Consider the following 23,026-nt stretch of genomic DNA (forward strand, 5'->3'; position numbering starts at 1 on the left):
GGAAACATTCTCACTAGTCATTAATCATTTTTTCTTAGAACACATAAAATTGATTTAAAAAGAGGGACATAAAAAAGAGGTTATTAAGAATTTTACTGGGTCAAATGAACGTTTCAAGTTTTCTTGGAGAAGAATAAAGAGACCCTAAGAGGACTTGTTTCATGTGCCTTCATGTTCATTTTAAACAGGGGCAGATAATGAATTTGGGGAAAAGCCTCATCTGGTTGGAGTCTCACTAACACCCCTTGTGCTTGGACTGCCTTGCAACAATAAACAGGTGACTTGTATTCACATCAAAGTGTGAGAAGCAGTGTTTTCTATCAGGATGACTTGGCTCACACCGTTCCCACTAGCTGCAGGTGACCCCCACCCATCCCTGCCTGTGGAGTTCTACACGCTTCATAACAAAATGAAGCCTTCTTTGATTAACCATGTCCCTTTTCTGAAGCACGAATTTGCAAACCATTTGGGTAGCACTGAGCGAAGGGTGATCGTGCCTGTGCCTGTCGTATCCCCTCTCCCACAGGAGAGGTGGTAGAGTGCAGCGGTTGGTCTCCTGAACACTGAATCCAGATTGCTGGGGTTCAAAGCCCAGCAACTCCAATCACTACGTAGTGACCTTGAGCAAGTTACTTAAACTCTCTGTGTCTCAGTTTCCTCATATGTATAGTGATGATAATAATAGCATTCTCCTCTTTTTTTTAAATTGAAGTAGAGTTGATTTACAATGTTGTGTTAGTTTCAGGTGTACAGCAAAGTGGTTCAGTTAGATATATACTTTTTCAGATTTTTTTTCCATTCTAGGTTATTATAAGATGTTGAATATAGTTCCCTGTGCTGTACAGTAAATCCATGTTGCTTATCTACTTCAGGTATAATAGTTTGCATCTGTTAACTCCATACTCCTAATTTATCCCTTGACCCCTCCCTTTCCCTTTTGGTAACCATAAGTTTGTTTCCTATGTCTGTGAGTCTGTTTCTAAGTAAGGTCATTTGCATTATTTTTTAGATTCCACATATAAGTGATATCATGTATTTGTCTTCTTCTGACTTACTTCACTTACTGTGATAATCTCTAGGTCCATCCATGTTGGTGCAAATGACAAAATTTCATTCTTTTTTTATGGCTGAGTAATATTGCACTATCTATCTATCTATCTGTCATCTATCTATTCCACATCTTCTTAAACTAATTGTCTGTTGATGGGCACTTGGGTTGTTTCTACTTCTTGGCTATTGTAAACAGCGCTGCTATGAATACTGGGGTGCATATATCTTTTTGAGCAAGAGTTTTCAGCTTTTCTGGATATATGCCCAGGAGTTGAATTGCTGGATCATACGGTAGTTCTACTTTTAGTTTTTTGAGGAACCTCCATACTGTTCTCCATAGTGGCTGCACCAATTTACAGTGTAGGAGGGTTCCCGTTTCTCCACACTCTCTCCAGCATTTATTATTTATAAACTTTTTGAATAGCATCCACCTCTTGGGCTGCTAATGAGGATCTATTAACAAATACATATAGGATACTTAAAACTGTGCCCAGCAACCCTGGCACTCAAGAAATGGCAGTTTGGTATTACTGAGGGCAGAAAGTACGTTATTCCCCTTAAAATCCCAGCTAGCACCCGATACAGTACCTGGCATACAACATGTGCTCAGCTAACAAAATGGAGGATGTGCTCACCAGCTACCGTAGTGGCCTGGACTTCTCCACCTGCAGCTTCACTACGGAGCCGCTGCAGCACGATGATGCCGCGGTCCGGGAGCTTCTCCGGTTCACGGGGTCCACGTGGTCCTTGCGAACCGGCTTCTCCACGCGTTCCAGGGTGCCCACGGCTCCAGAGGACCGCAGCCCGGCGGTCGGCGAAGCGCTCCTCAGGCTCGCAGGTCCTGGCGCACAGGCAGTGCTTGCCGCGCGTGACGAGCCCCACGCGGTTCACCGAGCTGTGGAGCGGCCTGAAGCACACGGGCGTCAGGGGGGACGTGCAGACATGCGCAGCGCTTCCCGAACGTGGGCCAGGTCACGAGGCGCGACGGCTTCTCCTGATTCGTGGCCGTCTCCTCAGGGGTCAGCGGCGGGATCCACACGCTGGGCAGCGCTTTGTCCTTGTCCTTGCGTGCAGTGCCCGTACTGGGCCCCGTGGGGCATCGCTTGGGTCGTTCCCCGAGGTGGCCTTGGGCGTGAAGGGGTCGAGGGGCCGGCTCTCGGTGGCCGCCTACTTCTCCAGGAAGCCCCCTGCCGGGTCCTGCGCTGCCGCCCTCTGCAGCTCCTTTTGTTTCTCACGCCCGGCGCCCTGCTGCTTCTTGTAGGCCTTCACCTGCGGCGCAGTCTCCTTCTTCTTTTAGTTCTTATGTTATCTTCACCAATGATCGACAAGACCGCGCATTCTATTGGCCCCAGCTGGGCCCCATCCCTTTTGGAAGTTGTTAGTGGGTGTCTTGTGTTGGAGAAACTTCCACTTATTACACGGTAGATGTTATCTTCTGGGGAAAGAAAACTAAGACAACAACAACAAAGTGGGTTTATTTAGCTCCTGCGCCTGGGAGCCAACATTTTAAATCTTCTACATGTGGGCACATCAGTTCAGCAGTAGTTGAACAAAGCCATTCAATCCTCTGGTTCTTTAACTAACTGGCATGTTATTACCGTCTTGTCTCCTGATCAACCCTGAGGTCCTTTGAAATACCCACACATAGAATGAAATGTGCATTTTAAGTTATCTTTTCATCCATGGGGTTTACGACTGCACCCGACACCATAATCCTGACATGGGGAATTATATCAGAAGGAGAGCAAATAATTTCACTCTCTTCCCCTTTCCCTGTGGGACTTCGGGTCAGGAGCCAATCACTCAAAGCGCTGTAGGGGTAGAACAGTCTGCACAGATTTTCCTACAGATCACATGGCCCAGCAACTCTTCTACTTCCTGTCCTGGAATTGAGACACAGCTGTGCCTGGAGACGGCTGAAAAGTGCTGATGCCCTGCTTGAAAATTGTGAACATCCATGTGGATAAATCTTTATTAAACTTACTCTATTATTATTACTAGTCAATAGTGTTTATTTTATGTAAAGAGCTTAGAACAGTGTCTGGCACAAGATAAAGACTTATGTATTGGCTAGTCTCTCTCTATATTATACAACTACTTGGTATGTACTTCATTCTTTTTAAACATTCCATGTTTATGATAACTTTTCTTTTGCTCTTTATTTTCTTCTCAAAACCCTTTATGAGGAGGGGAGAAAGAAGATACTGGCTCCATGTGTTTAAGGAGAAAACTGAGGCTCAGGTATTTGTGGAATGTGGAGCATAATTGCAGAAACTGGTTTTCTGACTTTGACGCTAGCACTTTCCATAAATCAATCCTCTCCCAAGGGCTGGATGGATAGGGGACTGGATGGATCCAATGATTAATGTTCCTATTTTTCCGAGAATGGTATTTACCTGAACTGAGGAAATAGTATGTCCATAACAGACCAGGGAATCAACCACTTGGAGGCAAAACCTTCCCTCTCAAAAATGCTAATGCTAATTCCATGCTAATAATGATGCTAATGATAATAAATCCAATGCATTAGAGCAACAAATATGAACGCTGAAAGTCAGTTTGCTCCAAATCAGAGTCTCAGGTGGGAGGTCTAACTACACATTTATGGCACATGGGGGAGTCCTCGGTGGGTCACATTCGTGATGGAAGTGGTGGCAGAGGCCCTACGTGGCTGAGCTGCTGATCTGACAACATCCACTTATGTTTTGCACACAAGTCTTCATATCAATTGTTCCTAGAATATTTCAGAAATCTTCAAAGGTATAATCTAGTTTTACAAAACATTATTTTGTGGACACCACAGAGGCAGTTTGGTTGCCACACATTTAATGGACAAAAATCCTGATGGGCTTGGGTGAAGTTTATCTTTCATGATTTACTATGGCTATTACTACTGCTACCATTTCCACAACAGTGATTCCAGTGGTTTGCAAGGATGTAGCACTGTTGAGTTTAAAAGCTTCTTTGTCTGACCACTGACCTGCGTTCTGTTTGCACAACAGCATTATGCACTAAGACATCTGGCCTCTTGCAGCTGTGGCGCTGAGGCTACTGGGGTTAAGTGATTTGGCTGCACGGTGGATTGGTGAGACAGCACGGACTCCCAGTTCACTCTTTTCCCCCTCGACGATGAGGACCAAGTGACCAGGATGTGGGAACACTGTGGCAGCATGCTGGGTTCAGGAGGGGCATGCCACTGCAAGCCTGGTGGTGTACCTCTTGGCCCCAGACTGATTCCTTTTTGCTGTGGGATCTTAATCAAGTTACTATGCCCCCTGGATTTTAGATTAGTTCTCTGAAAAGTAATCAGGATGGATAAAGCATCTTTAAGTTGCACCCCCTCCTCTTGTCTTATCACTCTTAGGCTCAGAAGAAACACGCTGAGAGTGCCGGCGCATGCATCTTCCTTTGCCTAGCCAGTACAGAGCAGAGATTTAGAAAAATGAAGGAAGAATGGAAAGAAAGCCAGAATGCCTAGTGAAACCACCCCCCATGACGTAGTTTCACCCACTTCCAAGTCCCCCGGAGGTGTTTCTTAGGAATCCAGATGTGTCTGTGTTGCAGAGAAGCATGGCTGCCGATCAGCCAGTCATGTTTGGTTGGAGGCCACAAGAAACAATGGTACAGATCTTGGAGAGCATCTGGTCGAAAGCCCAGATAACGAACCTGAGGCTCAGAGGGCAGGAGAGTTTCCCAAGGTCACATGGTAAAACAGAGACAGAGCTGGTGACTATCCCCTGCCCTTCTAGGATGGATGACATGTTTCCAATGAAGTTCAGTCTTGGTCTACTACCAGGTCTTACCTTCATGAGAGCAGGACCCGGGCTGTCTTTCTCACTCCCATATCTCCAGTCTCCAGCACAGGGCCCAGCACAGGTGGATGCTCAAGAAATAGCTGTTGAATAGTTGAATAGATGAATGAACTGATGAAAAAAATGGCCGAACAGAAGGATGCAAAATTTAGATCATTCTTCTCATTCCATGGGCACAGACGGCCTACACTTCAGTCCCTGTCCCAGCCTCTTTACATAGACTTGGATGTTGAAGTGATCCAAGCAAAAGAGTCTGGCTAGGTCTATACAGGTCCATTCTTGTCATTTGAAAACAAGCTCACAAGACCGTGAATGTCCCACACTATTAGAAACCTCGTTCTCATAACATAAAGACAATCAACTTCTGAGTGAAGTAAGTCAGACAGAGAAAGAGAAATATCATATGCTATCGCTTATATGCAGAATCTAAAAAGAAATGATACAAATGAACGTATTTACAAAACAGAAACGGACTCCCAGACCTAGAGAATGAACTTATGGTTAAGGGTGGAGGGAAGGGATAGTTAGGGAGTTTGGGATTGACGTGTACACACTGCTATATTTAAAAAGGATAACCAACAAGGACCTAGTATATAGCACAGGGAACTCTGCTCAGTGTTATGTGGCAGCCTGGATGGGAGGGGAGTCTGGGGGAGAATGGATACAAGTATATGTATGGCTGAGTTGCTTTGCTGTGCATCTGCTGTGCACAACATTGTTAACTGGCTATACTCCAATATAAACTAAAAAGTTAAAAAAAAAAAGATAATTACCTTCTGGGGTACTGGGCCAGGCCAAGACAAGCCTGTCCAAGGGGGCAGAAATAAAGCCCAACTTTAATATATGATTTGGTTAGGAGTCAGGGCTGGCCTCAGAAAAGTTGTAAAATTGAAAATCTGGTCTTTGGTTACTGTTCCCCCAACCAACAGCATAGTAGTGCCCAGTATTCTAGATATTTCCATCGTGGTGCCTGGAAGTGCAATTTATGATTTGAACATATCCTTCATCAAAACTCCCATGGCCTCAATGCTTTATTCTCAGCTATTGGAGAAGATATGTATGTTTCCACTGAGTCATTAATAGCTGATCGAAGTTCCCTATTTCATCTCTCTGAGGGGTATTTGCCTTTAACATTTAGAAGTTTCAGGCTCTTTTCTGACATAGAAATTTCAGAGGAATATTTTAGTCATGCAGGTGGGAGAAGGTTCATATCACATAGACATTTCTTATCTTTCATGGCAAACTTCTCTGTATACACACACATATGCACACGTATACATAAACATGCATATACAAATACAGGCAGAGTAATACTTCAAAGGAAACAGGAACCCCAGCCTTAAAGCCTAATAAATCCTGTTTCATCTTACTTATATTGGTCATTTCTGACTCATTTGCACCAGGAAGATCAGGTCTCTCAGCCCAATTCCTGTAAATAAAATATTTTATTTCCCGACGGATCTCAGACTTTTTAAGCTGTTAGTAAGTAATAAAATAGTTGTTTAATTAGGAATGTATTTATCACTACTAAATAACTGTTATATTTACATCATGTAAAAATGGCTTTTTAAAGAGGCAAATAAAAAGATGTTGTTAAGAATTTACTGAATCAAATGAAAGTTTTAAGTTTTATTGGAGAGGAATAAAGACCCCTAATTGGAATTGGTTTTATGGGCCTCTAGGACCATTAGAAATAGGGGCAGGAGATGAATTTGAGGGAAATGCAATCTAGCTGGATTCTCGCTAACCGCCCTCGTGCAGCTCTAGGTTGGATCTGGGCTAACACAAAGCCAGTGCCTGTCCTGCCTCCTCTGCTTCTTCCCACGTCACCCCCAGCTTCAGCTTGTTCATGATGGTTTGCATATCCCCATCTCCATGACAACTCTAGTCAAAGTCATTCTTGTCTCCTGCTCGGGCTAGTCCTGCAGCCTCCTAGCCAGTTCCCACACCTGCTCTTGCACCTCCAACCTGTTATCTACATTGTGGTTACATCAGAGGAAGAGCTCTTCTAAGGCCTTTCAATGACTGCTGTAATTCTTAGGATAAAATCCCGTGTCATTACCATGGCAGTGAGTTGGACATGGCCAATGATTAATCTCCCACTTTGCTGAGAACAGTTTGTCTTCCTTGGTTAATGTCCATGCCCAGAGTACATGGCAGGGGAAAACCATGGTGAGCCACCAATCTCCCTCCCAGAAACATCAATGGAAAAGCTTAATACATTTAGAGTAACAGAGCCAATAGTCAAAGGTCAGTGTGTGTCAAGTCAGTATTTCCAGGTGAATGTTAATTCCATTACATGGTACTTATAACACAGGATGGTACCCACATAGCGAGCCAGGTTAGTGATGAAAATGAGGGCAGATGCTCTCCGTGGATGACCTGATGTTCTTCTGAAAACACTTGCTTTATATTTTATATATAAATGATCTAATTAGTTTGAAATATTCCTGGATCTGTTAAAATTGTCACTTGGTTCTGCAAAAACATGTTACTATGAACAATAGTGAGGTGAGGTGAGGTGATCTCAAATCAAGCAATATATCATGTAGATGCCACCTATTAAACAAAGACAATTTTTTTGAAGTCTTTACTGAATTTGTTACAATATGGCTTCTGTTTTATGTTTTGGCTTTTTGGACTGGAGGCATGTGGGACCTTAGCTCCCCGGGATTGAACGCACACCCCCTGCATTGGAAGGCGAAGCCTTAACCACTGGACCACCAGGGAAGTCCCAAACAAAGAAAATTTTATGCCTTTACTGCAAATGATGTTTCATGATTTACTATTGCTATTGCTACTATTGTTGTCAATAACAATGATTTTTTAAATGTGGATATAGCACTTTATAGATGAAAAGAATCCTTGCATACATTAGATTCATACAACTGTACTACATATAGGTTAGATTGAGAGTCAACAATTTTTTTTCTGCAAAGGGCCAAATAGTAAATATTTTGGCCTGTGGATCATATGGTCTCTGTTAACTGTTACTCAACTCTTCCACTATAGGTATTTACAATAGGTAAATAAACGGGTATGCCAGTAAAACTTTATTTACCAAAACAAGTGTGTACTAGATTTGGCCTGTGGGCTGTAGTTTGCTGAACTCTGGGTTAGATCATGCAGAATTAACATCTTTCCTCCTGCAGCTGTGAAGCCTGAGGCCAAAGGGTTAAATGATTTTTCCAAGGCCATAGAATGAATTAGTGAAAGAACAAGGATGTGGCCCCATGCCATCTAGCTCCCAGTCTGTCTTCCCTCTACTGAACTGTGATGACCAACTTACAAGTAGAGTGTAACCCTGGGGCACCACGCTGTGTATCAGAAAGGGTACATCACTAGAAGTCTGCAGATCTGGGCCCTGGCCCTAATTGGCTTCTAGTTAGATGTGACCTTAATCAAGTCACTTCACCTTCTTTAGCTTCAGTCGATTCATCTAAAGAATGAGGAGATTGGTTGAGGAATCTTCCCTCTGGCTTTAAAATGCTGTATTTTTAAGATGAGGGATGGGGAAGAAATATTTTATTGTGAAGTATTTGAACTGATCATTTTTTACAAATTTTGCAGTATTTATTTACACAGAAGTCATTATTAACCAACCAGCAAATATTTACTGGGCCTGTTATGCTGTGAAAAGATGGAAAAAATATCTGACATAGTCTTTGTATTTAAATAATTAATAGTTGTGAAGAAAAGCAATTCCTAGCATTTATAGAAAATGAGTAAATAATCAGTGTAAGAAGCATTGCTCAGAAGGCATGGTAAGTTCCTTTGGGTTTCTGAAGACAGACGTCAGTGAGAGCAGCAGCTCTCAGAGACAACCGCATGGAAGGGCTAGACAATGCTCTGGGATTAGAGGATGGGCAGTGGGGTGGCAGTGAAGAGAAGCATTCCAAGAGGCAGGTGTGAAAACCTATGTACACAAGTTGCTCATGTGGGTTGCAGCAAGTCAACGGGTTTGATTAGGCTAGATGGTGTACATTGGGGAAGGTAGGAATTATTGATTTTGCATCACTTTTTTTATTAGTTGGACTATAGCACCATTAAAAAAATACACAGCACAAAAACCTTAGCTTTGCCATTTGTCACAGAAAAGGTTTTGCTCCAATTAGTGTTCATCTGGGAGGTCTGCCTAGATTTCATCCTATTTTGAGGCTCATCATGAGGCACCTCTTGTGGAACAGCTGAAAATTCATGATCATTCACTCAGGTCTCTTATCTCAAATCCCCAGAAGAAAACTAGCCATTCCAGCTTCCTACGGGGTGGTGTGATGAGGGGAGGGCTTCATTCCTTCCATCCCTGAAGACCTGAAGTTAGGAATGAGGCCCTTTTCTTCAATCTCTTCAAGCTCTTTTTCTCAAACAGAGAGGCAATTCAGACGAGGGTATTTTGGTAATTAAAGCCAATTCTCTTCAACAAGCAAAGGTACTTGGATTGCAGTGTGTGAGGTTGGCTGTTTCTTAACGAATGTGTTTCACCACAGGTTCTCTAACCTGGATGTCCCCTATTTTTCCCCATCAGGCTTCTGAGATGACCCACAGAGAGCCAACTGGAAACCTTTGAGAGTAAAACCCTGGGACACGTGTGCTACGTCCATTTAGTCAACACATTACACAGCTAAAGGGATGCTCTCCAACGGTGGAGCTAACATTTGTGGAGCCCTTCTAAAGACGAATTATTGTCCTAGGTTTTAGTTTTCAAACGTTATGAGAAATCCCATCCAATCCTCCTAATAGTCTTATATTTCTGTCCTCATTGTATAGATGAGGAAGGAGGCTGAGCCTCACTAAGGCTAAGTTGCTCGTGTTTGACAAGCTGCAGAGCACGGGTTTGAAAAAGGGCAGTTTGATTCCCAGGATTTCATGATTCACTAAGTTAATTCAAAATTGAGCTGGAAACCATCATGTTTTGACACACTTAGGTTAACAAGCTTAACCTTAAGATAGGTAGAAAGGCAGACAAACATATCCTCAAGGTTGTGGATGCATTCCTAGTTGCCATGGAGATAATACCAAGTGTGAGAGATGTATTGGAGGAGAGGGATGGAATATATCATAGAGTTATCACTCAGGCTCAGAAAACAAAGGCTTTACTGATTGTGTCAAGGTATACTTGGTCCTCTCTCCCTCTACACACAGGGCAATTGGAGACAGCATGGAAAAACTGGAGCCCCAGTGAAGCCCCCCCCGCCAATGCCATGGTCTCACCCAGCCTCTACACCCCTTCGGATGTGTTCCTCAAAATTTCACGTGGGTCATGGTTATTAGTCTTCAGGTTATATGTGTTTAGGGTCCTGAAGCTGGAAGACTTCTACCAGGGCCCCAAAAGTCCCTCCAATTGAAAAGGCTCTGTATATGCTGAGATGAATTGGAAGTTACCATTAGAAGAAACAAGAAAAGTTTAACTTCCAGAAAATGATCGAAAGGAAACACTCTTTAATGTACTGAGACTTATATTTCAATATAGAGTTAAAAATTAGGTAATGGGAGCAGTGTTTATGGACAAGTTGTTGATCTCTACAATCCTCAGTTGCCTCATACATAAAATGAGAATGTAAAGATCTACCTCTTTTTGTTTGTTTGTTTTGTTTTGTTGGTGAGGATCAACTAAGAAAATGTTTACCATGGGGCCCTTTGGCAGGTACTTAATTGCAGCTATTGTACATGCATAGGTAGCTTGGCATGTATTGAATTGTAGGAACCAGTAAAGTGTAGTAGTTACAATACCTATGACTCATACTAGCTGTGAGATCTTAACCAAGTTAAACTCTGTGCCTCAGTTTTCAAATCTGTAAAATGGGGTTCACAATATTACCCATTGTGTGGTACTTAAGGAAATAAGGCAGCATGTGTAAAGTCCTTTGGACAGTGCCTGCCATGCGGTGAGCACTCAGTCAACTTAATTGCCACTACTATCATCATCACATCAAAAATGCATTTCCCTTACGAATGAGCTTCAGCCCAAAGACTAAGGTCTTTGCAACAACAAAATCTTTTATTTAAGTTTTAAAGTAAAAGATAAGACTACTGCTGGATAGGAAAGGTCTCTTTACCAAATAAAGGTCACAGCATCCTCCTAAACCATACCAGTGCTGATGCTGACTCTGGTCTCCAATTACTGGGAGTGCCTCTTTATTGGCTGCCCCCTTCTCTCTGATGCCCTGTGTTAATGATGCTGACTGAAGCAATCACACAAAACTCGCAGGGTGAGAGGGCTCTCTGGTTATGGCATCTCATGCACTTGCTGTATTAGCCTTTTAACAAATATGTAGACGTTCCTAAATTATTAACTTTTTCCAAAGTGATATTTGATGGCAAAAGTAATGTCTGTGTGGAGTATTAAGTGACTTTTAAGAAAAAAGCTGAATAATTTGACAGTGTTAAAATTATGCTGTCGGGGCTTCCCTGGTGGCGCAGTGGTTGAGAGTCTGCCTGCCGATGCAGGGGACACAGGTTCGTGCCCTGGTCCGGGAAGATCCCACATGCCGCGGAGCAGCTGGGCCCGTGAGCCATGGCCGCTGAGCCTGCGCGTCCGGAGCCTGTGCTCCACGACGGGAGAGGCCACAACAGTGAGAGGCCCACGCCGCAAAAAAAGAAAAAAAAAATTATGCTGTCAAAGATTCCATTTTCTCGGAGCCATCTTTATCCTGGCTTCAATTGCACAGACTATCATCATGATGGTAAGATTTATTTTTCCTCAAATTGCAACATGGTAGCCAGTTTTATAGGGAGTGGAGCTATGGTGCCCACTTTTCAGAAAGGTGCAAGATACATGGCATCACTAAATTAGGCGATGATGTCCCTGATTAGGAGAAGACTTGAAACAAAGAGATCAGAGAACACAGGCTTTGTGGATCCCTGTTTAGATGGTAAACAATATTTAATAACCAGTGATTCATTTATTGGCAGGAAGACAGAAAGATCTCTTGTTGCAGGGAACGGGAGTTTGACCTCTCTTGTGCAATTTTCTGCATTTTGCATTCTCATGCATTAAATATAGAGCATGCATTATTCACCCTTGAAAGCTATTTCAAGGACTGTGTGTAGTTTCTCCTTATAACCTCAGGAATTTCACACATGATTCTTTAGAGACAGATAATGATCTAGTGCTTAGGACCAGGAGGTGGAGTCGGTCTTGGCTTTTCTCCTTCAAACTGGTACTTGTGTGCTGTAAGGCAGTGTGATCAGTCTGCATTTAGTGGGCTTCCCAGATGTTCATTTGTGTTCGATATCATGGATTGAATGATTTTAAAGAGTGCTTGTTTTGTGCTAGGTCCTGGGGGCCATACTCAGGAAACATAAGATATGTCTCAGGTATTACAAGGGTATTGGAGAATTAAGACTTGTATATATGAAAACTTGGAGGACAAAACAAAACTCTGTACTATCAGGTGTGAATGGAATATAATTAGATGAATCAGTGAGTAGCCAGCAGAGATGAGCTACTAAGAGTGCAGACTTCAGCACGAGCAAATTTAGGCCTGAATCTCAGCTCCACCACTAACTAGCTGTATGACCTTGGTAGCTATGAGAGGCAATACGAAGGAGAGCAAACCTGGTCTGATGTTCAGGAAAGGCCTCCATAGGGAAGTGACATTTCAGTTGAAACGTCAAGGTTAAATAGGGATTTTGCTTTTACAAATGATGCTGCATGCCTTATTTCTCATGTTGTGAGTATATCTTGGCTGTTTCTTTATATTTACTCTAGTGATTTTTGGCTAATACCATTTATTCCTTATTATGAACTATGGTGAAATCAGTACATTTCAGCTTCCTCTCAACTTGCCTCTTTCTCATGCACTTCCTGATTATAGTGATTATATGAGTTTTCTTAGTGCTTACCTGTAAACATTTAAGTATTTTATATGGTTGGGTGACAATAATTGTCTATGGGTCTCTTGTGTTTCTGCAGGACTTGTATCAACTTCTGTTGGGCACAATCTTTTCAATAATATTTATATAGCAAAGGACCTTGAAATATATAATGTCACCCTCCAAGGCAGGGGAAAGATTTGTTTGCTGCCCAAGATAATAAAGATAATGTCTCCCTATGGGGCAAAGTTTGGGCAGGTTTTCTAACAGACCCCTTATAAGAGGTTGGGGTTTCCTAAACTCTGGTTCCTCAGCTATGATGCAGACCCACTGTGTGCACAGCATCAATTCAGGCTGCTCTGAATTGTCCCCATAGGGCTTGGGGGACGAGGGGAATTAATGTGAGCATGAGGTTCATGCTGCTTTGCCTCTGACCCAGGAGTCCCAGACTTTCTGTAAGCATCACTGGAACCGTGGCAGAATAACTTGTTAGCTTGCAAGCAAAGTAAAAGCTCACTCTTCACAGTTCTTGACATAGAATTCTATTACTTGATTTACCTGCTGTGAAGTTGCTTATGCTACTTTCCATTTTTTTCTCCCAACTTTGTCCTATCATTTCCACTTTGTCAGGGCTTGTAAAACATTTACACTCTGTTCTGTAACTATAATCCCCACGTTTATTTTAGGTTTATCCTCTCACTTAACCAGATTAAGTTTAGCCATAGGTTCTCTATTCAGCTCTTAATTGGCTGGAATTTGCCCTTGAGAATCTTCTAGAAAGTCACCTTCTAGAAAGACTCATGGGGATTATATTCCCAGAGTTCTTGCATGCTCGAAGATGTTCATGGCCTTTATAGTAGAATGCTAATTTGGCTGGAAGTAAAAGTTTTGGTCCCGTTCTTTCTTTCCATGAAGACTTTTAGGCTTTGCTCTGTTCTTTTCTAGATTGACTCTCACCGGGGAAGAGTCTGAGGTGCGTCGATTTATTTAATTATTTTGCCTGGTTGCACAGAGAATTCTTAATATTTGAAATCCAGTATTTTGTTTGAATTTCATTTTTATAATTGGCACATGAGTTGTGTCAGTTTAAGGTGTACAATGTGTTGATTTGATGCATTTATAAATTTCAATGTACTTACCATGGTAGCATTAGCTAGCACCTCTATCACATCACATAATCATTATTTCTTTTTTGTGGTGAGGATAATTAAGACCTAATCTCTTACCAACTCTGAAGTTTTTAATACAGTATGGTTGACTGTAATCACTATGCTGTGCATTACATCTCCAGGACTTATTTATCTACTAGTTGCAAGTTTGAACCCTCAAACAGCATCTCCCCAGTTCCTCCCACCCTCAGCCCCTGGTAAAAACCATTTTACTCTCTGTTTTTATGAGTTCAGCTTTTTAAGGTTCCACATATAAGGGATATTACACAGTATGTATTTATCTTTCTCTGTCTGACCTCTCACTTAGCATAATGCCCTCAAGGTCCATCCCTGTTGTCACAAATGGCAGGATTTTCTTCCTTCTCATGGCTGAATATGTTCATTGTGTATATACATATATACATATATATATACACACACACACATATATATATGTGCATATATGTATGTATATGTGTGTGTATATATATATATATATATATATATATATACACACACACACACATACCACATCTTCTTTATCCATTTATACCTTGGCAGACACTTGTTAGAATTTCATTTTGGCAATGACCATGAACTTCATTTTGACGATGACCATTCTCAAAATTTCCAGAGACATGGTATGACTTTTTGATCTATATATGCAATGCTTCTTTTGTTTCTGAAAAAATTCGTGTACACAGACATCTATAGCTATTTAAATATTATTTATATGTCAGTGTAAGAATAATTTCAATGATTCTGTATTCTTCAGGAACACTAATTTTAAATATGTTGGATTTACTTAATCTTTGTTTTTTTATTTTATCCTTATCCTGTTAATTTTGTGTGTGTGTGTATTTCTATTTACATTTGCTTATTTTTTTCTTAAGCCTAATGCCCACATTTTTAGTGAACTTTCAGCCATGTCTAGTCTCCTTTGTGCTGCTCCGAACCTGACCTACATTTCTGTAATGTGTGCTATTTCTCTTCCACTCCTCTCCTGAGAGCAGTATTTCAATTCTTCCTGAGGTCTCATCTTCCCTGAGCCCTTTTAGCTCTCTATTCTGAGTTTCTGTTTTATTGAACAATTGCTTGAGTTTTATTTTAAATAAATTCCAGGCAATATGCTTATTAAAAAAATTCTAAATTTGATCCATGGTAACATTTATCTGGTGAGTGAACTTCCATCTTCTACTTGTGTCTTCCTTTCCCTGTCCTCCCTTTATTCTTTCCTTTTGATATATTTTTATAGATACTTTCTGGGTTGACATTTATTTATATTACTCAACTTTGAAAGGGATGAGTTCTCCCTGGATTTTCTATTGGTAGGAATTTTATGTGATGGAGGAGCCAGGCAGTGTTATGGGTTAGCTGAACTGTCCACGGTTCACAGTGTGTTTTCTTAAGACCCAGAGTTGTGAGTATAAGTTGGCTCTGCTTCCACTTCTCCCAGGACAATAGAGATAAGTTGCTGAAGGATGTCACCAATGCTTCCTCTATCTTCTCTGTCTCACCAAGAGAATCCTTCTTGTAAATATTGCACATTGGTGTGATACTTCACTCAGCCTCCCAACCCTGCTCCTTTCTGACACTTAACTGGGTCCAAGGATGCTGCTGACTCCTACTGGAGCACAACATTCTCAGTATTCCCAGTAAGGAATTATTGGTTTTCTGCTAGGGTGTGGCATGTGCTCCAGAGAACCTCGCTCTGCCAGTTTTCTGTGCCGTGTGGCTGTAAGTGTTCTCTCTCCACATACCTCCCTTGCTCCTATTTAACTGTAACTGCTTTGGTGGCTGTTTCTCATATATTGTGGTTCAGCGGTCCAGATGTCATTGAGCTTGTCAGTGTTAGAGCTTGCATTTCTTGTTCTTCTTATTGTTCTGAGTTGATTTCTGAGAGGAGAAGGGGCAATGCTAGTAGATATCCAACAATCAATATTGATTACATTGATTACAACCCAACCTTTGTCAGATTCTGTTAGCCATTCAAGATACTAAGATTATGCAACTCAGGTTGTGCTAGACGTCCCTTTACTTCTCTCTCCAGCACACACATTTTCTGATCCTAGGATTAACTGTGGAAATCCTTAAATTTTAGAAAGGGGCATTCTAGCTTATTCCAAATGGTGGGGGAACCTTCTTGAGTTGGGCACTGAACTGAGGAAAGGTAGGCGATGGGAATCAATGCTACCCACCTATCCCATATGACAGCTCAGATTTACAAACGTGAGTGAACATTCTTAAGAAATAATGTCTATTACCCAGTGTGGAGCTTTATGCTTTGGCCTCAGTTAAAACCATTCCCATATTCCTGTGAAGTCAGGCCAGCTGCTAGTTGCCAGGATGTTGCTTCTTATCCCCAAATCTACAACTGGAAGGAAGCACCAGTCAACACCACCACTATTTTTGGAGTGCCTCTTTTGTGCTGAACACTTAATTTCCATATTTAATATCTATAACAATCCTGGGTGGTAGATACTGTAAGGCAACTGGGGCTCAGAAAGCATCAGCCATCTTCTCAAAAATGAGAAGCCGGTAAATGGGATAATTAGAATTCGAATCCACATCTGGCTGACTCCACAGTCCTGGTCCTTTCTGGCACTCTATGTGGCTTACTAAGAAAGGTCAAGGAGGTCACCCTCACCACCCAATGGTGGCTCCATTTGCAAGGTCATCGTGCACTTTTTTTTTTTTTTTTTTTTTGTGGTACACGGGCCTCTCACTGTTGTGGCCTCTCCCGCTGCGGAGCACAGGCTCCGGACGCGCAGGCTCAGCGGCCACAGCTCACGGGCCCAGCCACTCTGCAGCATGTGGGATCCTCCCGGACCGGGGCACGAACCCACGTCCCCTGCATCGGCAGGCGGACTCTCAACCACTGCGCCACCAGGGAAGCCCCATCGTGCACTTTTATGTCTCCCAGAGACACCGAGTGGTCCCCAAAATAAGTCAGACTTAGTGAACATGGTTTTCTAATTAAAAAAGACATTTGTTTTAATGAGGAGGACATAACTCTTTAACAGAGAGTGCACAGCCTCAGGCCAAAAATCATAGTTGAAAGGCAGAAAGGAGAAGACATCAATTTCTCTTTTTTTCCCCAAACAAAGGATCTCATGTATTTATTATGGAATCAAACTACTAGCAAAGAAGTAGCTCGGTTCCATATCTCTTCTTGGAACTGTACCTGATTTTATTATGAGTTTCATCTGAATCCATTTGAGAATGGGACAATTGTGCTTTTGTTTCTTGGCCAGGAATTGCTTGATCCTGAAAGTCCAGTAGAAGACGTGACCAGGAAGGGAGTCAATTGCACACATCACAAAGGCAGAAAAAGTGTGAGAAGGTACCAATTTCTAAATTTCTTTTTTTTGTTGTTGTTGTTCATTGGCTTTCATTCACAAATATAGAACATAGTCTAGCAATTCCTTTCTTTTCCAGTTATTTTACTTTCGTGTTCCATCTCTAATAGCCTATAAGCTACCTGAGTGCTAGGACAATACCCATCATCTCTATTACCACAAAGTCTGGCACCGACTGAACACATTACAATCATTTCAACCAGTTCATCAAATGAACACATTGGTGGTAGCATGTCTTTCTGAAAGGGTGGCAGGATTTGAAGTTAGATAGGTCTGAGTTTACTCCATCATTTCTCTGTCATTTACTAACTGGGTGTCATATATTTTTTGTATTTTATTTTATTTTTTATTATTTAAAGCGGTCATTTTTTATTTATAAATTTGTGATAATGTATATTTAAAGTAAAATATAACACAAATTGGGTCTAACATAGTGACTGACTTAAGAGCAGGTATTCAGATGCATATGACACAAGCAACGTTCTTCATGTCAAGTTCAGGAATTACAAAAAGGTGTTAAGAATTCTACCACTTGTATTTTGCTCTATTGTAATACAGCTATTACTAATTATGGTATATTAAAAATGGTCACTTTCAGCATAGATTGAGTAACAGGGGCCGGATGTACCCTGAAACAACAACAAAAAGACTGAACACAAATTTAAAGCAGCAGTTTTCAACATACTGGACATTGGACATTGGACAATGAAGAAGAGTGATCCCTGAGAGACAGGAAACAAATAAGATGAGTCCTATGATGGACTCAAGTTATTGCCTGGAGAGAGTCTCCAGGCATTGTAGGCAGAGGAGACCCCCAGGTAGGGCACTGTGGTCTCCCTGAATTGAGAAGATGAAGTTGAGAAACAAGGAGGGCCAAGGTGACTAGAGTTTGCAGAGCAGAGAGCTTGGTTAGAGAGAGCATCACAGAGAAAGAACTCCAGAGAGTTCTGTAGGGATCTGTAGAGTCCCCTGGCTTCTTCACCTGAGCGCCAATCAGCATGTGTGTGTAAAGAAACTACTAGAGGCCAGGGCAAAAGGTATCCAAAAGGATTAAAGGTAATAATGTCCAGAGGTCACACAGAGCCAGGAATAGTTCTTGCTCTCATTAGTCAAATGGAAAAACATCATAATTTATAGGGCACTGGTTAGAGTACTAAAGAGATTTTCCCCCCGGTAGCAGGACAAAATTAGCCCCAGACTATACATTGCCCTGGTCTTACCTAGCAAAGATTAACAGCAAGATCCAAAAGACTCAAACTGTTTCCAAGTAATGTAAATGTATCTCAGAACAAAGCTCAGGAATATTTATAGGAATACAAAACTATCTAGCACCCAGCAAGGGGAAACTCACAAGGTCAGAATCCAGCCAAACATTACTAGATATGCAAAGGAGCGTGAAAATAAAATTTATAGTGAGGAGAAAAATCTATCTATCAAAACTGACTTAGAAATGATTAGATGACAGAATTAGCAGTCAAGATCATTAGAACAATTACTGTAACTGTACTCCACAAGAAGCTGGAGAAAAGATTAATCATGTTAAGTAGTGATGTGAAAGATATAAAAAGATGTAAATCAAGTTTCTAGAGCTGAAAACTACAATGTCTGAGATGAAAAATACATTGGGTGGGATTAACAGTGGATCATACGCTTCAGAAATAATGATTCGTAAACTGGAAGACATAGGAAAGTATTCAAAATAAAACACAGAGAAGAGTGCAAAAGCAAATAAACAGAACGTGAGGGAGCTGTGGGATAACTTCAAGTGGCAGAAAATACATGTAATTGGATTCTTCGAAACGGGGAGAAATGGACAAAAAATATTTGAAGAAATAATGACTAAAATTTTTCCAAATTTGATAAAAACTGTAAATCAACAGATACAAGTTCAATAAACCCCAAGCACAAACGATATGAAGAAAACAATACAACGGCACATTATAATCGTATTTCTCAAAAACAATGACAAAAAGAAAAATCTTAAAAGCAGCTAGAGGATTAACAAAGTGGGTATACAGGGAATGTACCTCAAGATAATTAAGGCCATATACAATAAAGCCGCATCTAACATCGTATTCAATGGTGAAAAGCTGAAAGCTTTCCTCTAAGATCAGGAACAAGACAAAGATGCCTGCTCTCATTACTTGTATTTGACAGAGTATTGGAAATACTAGCCAGAGAAAATAGGGAAGAAAAAAAAAAAGAAATGTTAGAATTAATAAATGAATTCAGTAAAATTGCAGGATACAAAATCAATATACAAAGATCTGTTGCATTTTTATGCACTGATTATGAACTATGAGAAAGAGAAACTAAGAAAACAATCCCATTTACAATTGCATCAAAAAGAATAAAACATGTAGGAATGAATTTAACAAGGATGTGAAAGATCTATACACTGAAAACTGTTAAACATTGATGAAAGAAATTGAAGACAGAAATAAAAGGAAAGATATTCTGTGCTCATAGATTGGAAGAATTAATATTGTTAAAACGTCCACACCAACCACAGAAATCTATAGATTCAATGCAATCCTCATCAAAATTCCAATGGCAGGGACTTCCCTGGTGCTCCAGTGGTTAAGAATCCACCTTGCAATGCAGGGGATGTTGGTTCGATCCCTGCTGGGGGAACTAAGATCCCATATGTTGCAGGGCAACTAAGCCCACGTGCCATAACTAGAGAGTCCATGTGCCACAACTACAGAGCCCACGAGCTGTGGATCCTGCACACCACAACTAGAGAGAAGCCCACGCACTGCAACGAAGAGCCCGTGCGCCGCAATGAAAGATCCTGTGTGCTGCAACTAAGACCCAATGCAGCCAAAACAAAACTATATATATATATATATATGTATATATGTGTGTGTGTGTGTATATATATATATATATATATATATATATATATATATATAAAATTCCAATGGCATTTTTCAAAGAAATGGAACAAACAATCCTAAAACTTGTATGGAACTACAAAAGACTCCAAATAGCTCCAGCAATCTTGAGAAAGAAGAGCAAAGCTAGAGACATCATGTTTCCTGATTTCAAACTATATTGCAGCTATAGTAATGAAAACAGTATGGTAGTGGCATAAAACAGACACATAGATCAATAGAACATAATAAAAAGCCCAGAAATGACCCACACATATGTGGTCAATTGATTTATGACAAAGGAGCCAAGAATATACAATGGGGAAAGGACAGTCTTTTCAATAAATGGTGTTGGGAAAAACTGGACACCACATGCAAAAGAATGAAACTAGACCCCTCTTACACCATACACAAAAATTAACTCAAAATGGATTAAAGACTTGAATCTAAGACCTGAAACTATAAAACTCCTGGAAGAAAACATAGGCAGTAATATCCTTGACATTGGTCTTGGCAATGCTTTTTTTCGATTTGACACCAAAATCAAAGGCAACAAAAGCAAAAGTAAACAAGCAGGACTACATCAAACTAAAAAGCTCCTGCACAGCAAAGGAAATCATCCACAAAATGAAACGGCAACCTACTGAATGGGGGAAAATATTTGCAAATCATATATCTGATAATGGGTTAACATCCAAAATATATAAAGAACTCATACAAGTCAATAGTGAAAAAACAAACAATCCAATTTAAAAATGGGCAGAGGATCTGGATAGATATTTTCCCAAAGAAACCATACAAATTGTTAATAGGTGCAAGAAAAGGTGTTCAATACTAATCATTAGGGAAATGCAAATCAAAACCACAATGAGATATTATCTTGTACCTGTTAGAATGATTATTATCAAAAAGACAAGAGATGACAAGAATTGGTGAGGATGTGGAAAAAAGGGAACACTTGTGCACTGTTGGTGGAAATGTGAATTAGTACAGCCACTATAGAAAATAGTATGGAAGTTCCTCAAAAAATTAAAAACAGAACTACCATATGATCCAGCGATTCCACTTCTGGGTATATATCCAAAGGAAATAATATCACTATATCAAAGAGATATCTGCAACCTCCCTCATGTTCACTGCAGCATTATTTATAATTGCCCAGACATGGAAATCACTTAAGTATCCATCAATAGATGAATGGATAAAGAAAATGTGGTATATATATACAGCGAATATTATTCAGCCATAAAAAAGAAGGAAACCCTGACATTTGGGACAACATAGATGTACCTTGAGTGTATTATTCTAAGTGAAATAAGTCACAAAGAAAGGCAAATACTGTATGATCTCACTTATATGCATAATCTAAAAGAACTGAACTCAAAGAAGCAGAGAACAGACTGATGGTTGCCAGTGGCAGAGGGTGCGGAAAATGAATGAAGATGAACTCACAAAGTTCCTCACTATGTGAGGTGATGGATGTGTTAACTAACCTTATCGTGGGAATCATTTTACTATATATACATATATCAAATTATTATGTTGTACACCTTAAACTTACAGAATGTTGTATATCAATTACATCTCGATAAAATTGGAAAAGAGGGTGTGGGGGGGTGAAGATTTGAATAGACACTTCACCAAAGAGAATATATTGATGTAAAGTATGGACATTCAAAGATGCTCAATATCATTAGTCATTAGGGAAATGTACATTAAAACCACTGTGAGATACCACCTAGTAGAACAGCTAAAATAAAAAATACTGACTATATCAAGTGCTGCTGAGGATGCGGGGGATGGGAAGTCTCAGGCACTGCTGTTGGTAATGTACACATACTTTGGAAAATAGTTTGGCAGCTTCTTGATAAATTAAATGTATTCCTATCATAGGATCCATGCCACTCCTAGGTATGAAAGCATCTAACCATAAAACCACTTGCATATACGCAATTTTATTTGTAATGCCTCCAAACTGGAAACCTAAGATAGACACCTAGGTGTCTATCAACAGATGAATGGATAAAAAACTTTGTTAAAGTCCTATAATGGAATAGTCAGCAATAAAAAGGAATGAACTATGGATACATACCACAACACGGATGAATCTCCAAACAATTACACCAAAGGAAAGAAGTCACAGAAAAAGAGTATATTCCTTATAATTCCATCTACAAGAAATTCTCGAAAATGCAAATATAGCCATAGGAAGCTGATCAGTGGTTACCTAGGGGAAGGGCGCAGGGGAAACATGAGCAGGAGAGAGAATTACAAAGGGGCACCAGAGAGTTTTTGGGTGATGGATATGCTCACTATCTTGATCATGTTGATGGTTTTCATGGGTGTATGCCTATGTCAAAACATTTTGAATGCTATAATTTAAATATGTACAGTGTATGCCTTATTATATTTCAATTATGCTGTTAAAATAAAAAAGAACAAAATGGGAAATAGGGGGCCCCAAAGTATTCTCCATTGCAGTTTTACCAGTGATAAAGTTGGCCCAGAAATCAATTCCATGTTTATTTGTTTTTAACTTTCTGTTATCAGTTGACTAGAACTGAGGGGAGAGGATGGGTGTGTGATTAGTGCAGCTAAAACTTCAAGACGGTTTACTGGATATTTCAACTTCACAATGATTGTGGCACAAACTGTGTTTTCTATTCTTTAAACAGCATGGACCATCTTTAAAACTGTCTGCTCTGTCACTAGAGGTTTACAAAGTTCAGGCAATTTCTAGTAGGAAGGCCAATGAGAATGGCAGTGTTAATTCTGGACAGGAGTAGAGGATTCACCTAGTCCAAACTCTTCATTTTGTAGATGTGAAACTCAGAAAAAGTTATTTTACCTTTCTGGTTCTGAGTCATGGAGTTCATTTGTAGCCACGTGTGGGAAAAAGTCCAGATCTCTTTATTTCTCATCCAGTCCCTGACACAATTGTTAAAAGCCCTGTTCTCATGAGTCAG

General features: G+C 40.5%; 1 pseudogene; it reads right to left on the minus strand.

The window, feature by feature from the left end:
* Nucleotides 1–1,656: 1,656 nt before the first annotated feature.
* The window catches only part of LOC132439771 (nitric oxide synthase-interacting protein pseudogene), a 93,565-nt pseudogene continuing 72,195 nt past the window's right edge, over nt 1,657–23,026 (minus strand).

This window comes from Delphinus delphis, chromosome 16, assembly GCF_949987515.2.
Source record: "Delphinus delphis chromosome 16, mDelDel1.2, whole genome shotgun sequence".
Classification (NCBI taxonomy): domain Eukaryota; kingdom Metazoa; phylum Chordata; class Mammalia; order Artiodactyla; family Delphinidae; genus Delphinus; species Delphinus delphis.